Genomic DNA, 6,117 nt, shown 5'->3' with positions numbered 1-6,117 from the left:
ATCTACCTAAACAATTTTCATTTGTCTACAAACACCTCAATCTGGGCTGTTCATGGTAAAAAAAAAAAAATACATAGGACCAGAATATTTGTTACATTTGAGTTTAACCATATCTCTTGTGCTTAAATCTAAACAAGCCCATAAACTGTCTCACAGATTCTTTTAGAAAAAAGACTACGGAAGAAAAATAAGTATCAACCTCAAATATTTTGCTGAACCTGCTTATAGATTATATCTTTTGAACAGCACAGTTTGAAGACAGACAATACTCACCTACATAGTTATTGTTTAAACACTTAGATAAAATTATCTCAAGTTGTGTGCACTAATGGACTTTCCTTAAGACCTTTCCCTTCTCTCTGTTGTCCTCCTTTACATGCCTGCACTTAATTCTGAAGTATTAAGTATCCTTTATCTCCACTTAATAAGTGTGATTATTTTGTTTCATGACACCCCTACCCTGTAATTCTTTCCCATGAACTTTGACTTTATCTAAATGAAATTCCTGAAATGAGAATTCTTCAACTACTGGTATTGGTGTTTGACTCTGTCTGCCTAAAATACTTGTCAGTTAATATTTGGTTTAAACAAGTGACAGACATGTAAACAACCTTAGGAAGAAATGAGTTTTAGACATTTGCATGGAAGTCAAAATCGGAATATGACAACTCTGAGATTATTTTGATAATGCCAAAGTTGAGGCGACAGATTGTGAATCTCATAACTGCACAAAGGAAGAGGTTTTCTGCTGGAGAAATGCATTGGAACTTAATCACCAATGTTTGTTTAGTTGTTAATTAGTGAATCTGAGAATAGTGAGCTAGACTAAAAATGTAACTGAAGAAAATAGGTCAATATACCAAACCCTCAATCTTACAAGGTTCAGATGTGAAACTTGGTACAACTAAAAAAATCAGTAGTCATGAAGAAGCACAGAGATAGCTTCACATAGGGTTGAGGCCAGATCAGGAAGCATTTCAAAGAAAGTGAGTAATTAGGTGTCAAAAGCTGCTGATGGACCAAACAGTACTCTGAAGACTTACCATTAAATTTAGCAACATGCTGTTCACTGATAACTTTGATGAAAGCTAAAACCACTTAACTTTAATAAGAACCTATTTGTTGGAGATAGGGTGGGTAGAACCTGATGGAATTGGGAGAAAATAGGAAGAAAGGACTAGTAAAATACAGAACACTTGAGTGTGCTCAAAGGAGTAAAATTCTGTGGCTGAGAAAAGCAATATGCTTTAGCTAAGACCATGAGTAATTTCCATATTGTGGAAATTAATGAACTCCTTTAAAAACAATGCCCACATATGTTCAGAAAAGACTCACTCTATGAAAGGAAACTGTTAATATTCCCCTAAATTACATCTCACATTTGAAGAATTGTATTAGTGTAATGTCTATTTTAAAAATGAAGAATCTGACTTTCTGTCAAAATGAACTGAAGTTTCTAGGTGTATTAATCTATTTTACCTTTCATGTTACCCAAAAGCAAGCATGAAATATGGTAATGGAAAATTATTGGTTGTGAAAGACAGAGGACTTAAAGATACTTTTCTGTCAGTTATCAATATAATGATTAGAAAATTCAACTAAAGTTAAGCACATAGCTTAATGATGATAACTTCCCTAGCATATGTGAGATCGTACATTCAGTCCCCAGTACCATAAAAATGAAAGGAGGGAACTCAATTATGAATTGAATTCTCCACATATAAAATAGAGTTGATGGTGCCTGCTCTATACAAAGTTGCAGAGAAAATTAAATAAGATCCTGCATGTGAAAAATTTTAGGGACCGCATGACATTTTGTAAAGGGTATCATAAAACTGAGACAAATCACTTTCTCAGTTGGAGAAATAATCTTAAAGAAATGAATCTGGAGTTCGACTTTCATTAGAGACTGGCTGCTTGCAGACAGATGAAGGCAATGATTCAAGTATAGGAGACATCATGATGGAAATAATTTGACATAGTAGAGAAATGTACAAGCACAAGAAGTAAAGAGCAAAAGTAACACAGAAATGCTTGGAGCACCAAAACTGGTCCTGCAAATTAAGATTCTCCAAAATGGTAAAGGATAGGAAAGAGGAGACAACATACATAACTAAGTCACTGACCTGGATTATATTATTATTATTATTATTATTATTATTATTATTATTATTATTATTATTATTATTGTTGTTGTTGTTATTGATTGAAAAAGAATAGCTACCAAACAAGGAGAAAATTACTTTGATTTTCATTATAAATAAATTAATTCCATTATTTACATTCTTTGAGTAAATTCAGTTTCTATAGAATATCTTATGATCACTAAGAAACGTATTTGAAATAAAAATATAAAAGTAAATATAAATGAAGCTCAAGTGTATGTGTAACCATACAGAAAGGATTCAGAAGTGGGGCCCGAAAGACTCAAGATTCTGGTCAAAGAGGGAAGAAGCAGATGTCAATTAAGCACAGATAGGGTTTTTTATATTTATATTTTATATTATATTTTATAGTTAATACACAGGGTGAGTAAGTTAAAGACCTAGCAGTTTAGGGAGATGTGGGTACTGTTAATCTTTGTCATTGTGAAAAGGCAAGATGCTTAGCCATATGCTTGACAAATAGAGGACAGTGAACATGTGTATGATCTGCTAGATTTTGGAGTCATAGAAACCCCTGTGTCTATGTGTATGGAACATATGAAGTTGGATGAATCTGCATTGTTGACATGTACACAGCCAGTAAATGAACTAGTGCCTAGACCCATGATAAGCAGCAAAGCCTTCCCCAGCTTAGAGTCAAGGAACAGGTAAAGCTTTCCCTAATCATTGATTAAATGTTGACAAAATATGCAGAAATCATAGAACACATTGTCTTCATTTGGGTTTATTCTTTTAAAGAGACACCATGATCAAGCCAAAAATTTTTTTTTGATGTTTAGAATAGATTTTTGAGATTTATTGAAATCTTACATGAACAAGGAATTGGAAATACAATCACATCAAAGAACACATTGTCAAGGTTTTGACGTTTAAGCCAAACGCATTTTTTAGGGTAGATTTCAAACAGGTGTGGATACAACAATTTAAAAACGCAGTTAGCCTGCTTCTAGAAATGCAAAACATACAGACATAGATTATTTTCAAAAAAGGGAGACTTAAGACTGCTTTTATTTCTTAAAACTACTAAGACAAGGCACTGGCTTGTACTTTTATTAACAGCATACTTCATACTCCAGTACTCTATTCCAAATCCTAAAAAAAAAAAAAAAAAAAAAGTTCTGCAAAACCACGGATTTACCAGTTTGTTCTGAAGAAGACATTTGAACAATAAAAGCATTGGGGACCCCAGAATAAGGGGCCTCCACCAGAAGCCTGATAATGTCTAAGGCATTTCAAGTAGAGAAAAATAAAGACACCTTGAATGTATACACAAGAGTGATTCCTCCAGCTGAATGCAAATGGCAAGTAAACTACTAGCTTAAAGATGAAACAATTTTGTTTCAAGAACATAGATCTAGAGCCAATCAGATCTTCACAGAATCATTTTTAAGCCCTCACTTGTCTACTTCCACCATTGCCCACAAGTATCCTTATAAAATTCTTGGTTGTCATTATTGTGACCATAGTTACCAGAATAGTTACCACCTTGCTGAAGCGGCTTCTGAGAGATGGACTGGGAAACCTAGTTCTGTTGGTTGTTGGTCTGACGACGACATTTAGAATCAGGCTGGTTGTACCCATCTCCTTTCTCTTGTCTCAATTGCCCCGAGTTCAACAAAAACCACAGCCTCTATACTGTTGTGCAAGACCCCCTCTGCCACCCCTTGAACCTCTTGCTGGTTCCAAAAGTGTCCCTTTCTGTGAATAGCCAGCTCTACCTCTTGGAGGTTTTGCTCCCCGCCAGCTTGGTGGTGGTGAAGCATCTCGCCCCACCTTCCTCCTCCTCTTCCTCTTACTGCATAGCCATCTTCATAGCTGTAGTAGGGATCTTCAAAGCTTCCACGGTAGTTGTGATAATCATAACCATAGTAGTCATCATAGTAGTCTTCATAATATGGAGGGTAACCATATCCACCTCTCCCTCCCTGACCTCAACCTTTCACTGAGGTGGCACTCGGGGAGGAGGGTGGTAATAATAATCTTCATACACAGTGCTTCTGGAGGCCTCGCTAGCATCTTGGTGCTCTTTCCTTTTCGTGTCTAGTGGCTTAGCTAAGACAATTTCAATTTCTTCCTCTTCTATTTTTCCATTCATTTCATCCATAGTCTTTATAGCAGCTCCTCTATCTTCAAAATGAACAAATGCATAATCTTTCAACTTCTTCACTCTCTCCAGTTTTCCAAATTCAGAAAATGATTTTTTCTAATATTTCTTCTGTCACTGTAGTAGCCAGGTTTCTGGCAAATAAAACTTTTACCTTTGCAATGACTTCTGGATCCAGCTCTACCATGGACTCAACCCACTCCACTGTAAGTACATTTCCGCACACTTTGACCTTTCCACTCATCAGCCCACATCTGGCTTGTGCTACTGACTTGTGATCTCCATATTCAAGGAAGCAGAACTTTCGATTCTTCTTTTTGTCATTTGGTTGATGATAGAGAATAAAGTCCACCAAACCCTCTGTGACTATACTGAACTCTTCCAGAATGTTATCTTTAATTTTATTCTTTGGAATGGATTCAACAAAAAGTCTGTGTTTGCCACAGAAATAGACACTCCCCAGAGTTTACCAGGGCACATCTCATAGCTGTCACACAGTTTAACTGCTTCCTGGGCAGCTTTCTTTCCACAGAAGGTGATAAATGCATAGCCTTTGCTCTGACCAGAGAGTGGATTCATCATAAGGCTGAGGTCCCAAATAGGACCAGACTTCTCATAAATGGACACCAACTCATCCTCATACAAGTCTCTTGGAATTTTACCTAAGAAGATCTTAGGTAAAATTCCAAGTTGCACACCAAAGTATACATTGTCTGGTGGAGGACCACCATATTTCCTCTGTCCTGTGGTTACATCCAAAGAATAATTAGTCCTCTGAAGCAAGGTCTTGATCTTTCCTTCATTAGGCCCTTTTATGGACTCTTTTATGGACTCTTGTACCTTGCTACCTTGTTTCTCTCTTTGCCTGTAGGTCTGCATAACTCCACATAAAAATGTATTTTTGTCCTGAACATGGGATAAGTCACTTTCTTTGAACTGCTGTAGTACAGACAGAGCTGCTCCTTCATTAAATTCCCTGAGAACATCAATTGTTCTTCCGTCAAGATTGACATAAGTTACCAACCCTGTGTGCCATATTTCATGAGGTCTTTCTGTCACCTTCTATGGGAGGCCTCTATCAGTGTCATGTAGTGTGTTCTGTGTGAGTTACACTGGAAGTGTCCAGGTTTCAGTTTGCCTTGGAGTTACCTGTATTTTGATGATAATTCCACTACCCCAAGGATGGTTGAGTAATCAGGACTCAGGTGACTTCCTCAGAAACTTCTCCCCATTTTAATTTGTAAAATAAAGGTGAGAGTCAGTGATTGGGCAGGGGAAGGGAAGGTGGAGTAGAAGAGGAGGAGAGAGGTGGGAGGAGGAAGGAGGAAGAAGATGGAGCTGAAGTACATGGCATGAAGAAACCACGATTTATAAGGGATTTCACAGCTGGGGATTAGGGTGGTGAAGTGGTCGGTCTGCCCAATCTAGGTATGATCTTGTATTCATATTAATCAAGTTGTGTTTTCTTTGCACAGGCTTATTCAGGTTGGAGAGATTATGGCAATATGTCCATTGGTTCTTCATCTTCTTCTAACTGTACCACATTACCATTCACCTAGTTAGCTATTTTAATATGCTAGATAAGACAAATTACCCTGTAATTATCCATCCTTTGTAAGATATTAATAGCTACCTGTGGCTATTTAAAGCCACACAGATCTGGGATGTCCTTTTCTTCCTCCATATTCCCCTGAGGGAACTCTTATAAAGGACAACATTTAACTGGGACTGGTGTACAGTTTCAGATTCAGTCCATGATCATTATGGTGGGAAGCATGACAGCACCCAGGCCGACATGATACCACCTGATCAGCCCTACATCTGGGAGGTCCCACGCAAGAAACACAG

At 37.2% G+C, this 6,117-nt stretch overlaps 1 pseudogene; it reads right to left on the bottom strand.

Moving 5' to 3' along the window:
• Positions 1–3,567: 3,567 nt before the first annotated feature.
• On the bottom strand, positions 3,568–5,163 carry LOC116895351 (annotated as a pseudogene).
• Between the last annotated feature and the right edge of the window lie 954 nt (positions 5,164–6,117).

The sequence above is a fragment of the Rattus rattus genome, chromosome 3 (assembly GCF_011064425.1).
Source record: "Rattus rattus isolate New Zealand chromosome 3, Rrattus_CSIRO_v1, whole genome shotgun sequence".
NCBI classification, from domain to species: domain Eukaryota; kingdom Metazoa; phylum Chordata; class Mammalia; order Rodentia; family Muridae; genus Rattus; species Rattus rattus.
The sequence above is the reverse complement of the archived record's forward strand: the minus strand, read 5'-3'. Positions and strand labels throughout refer to the sequence as shown.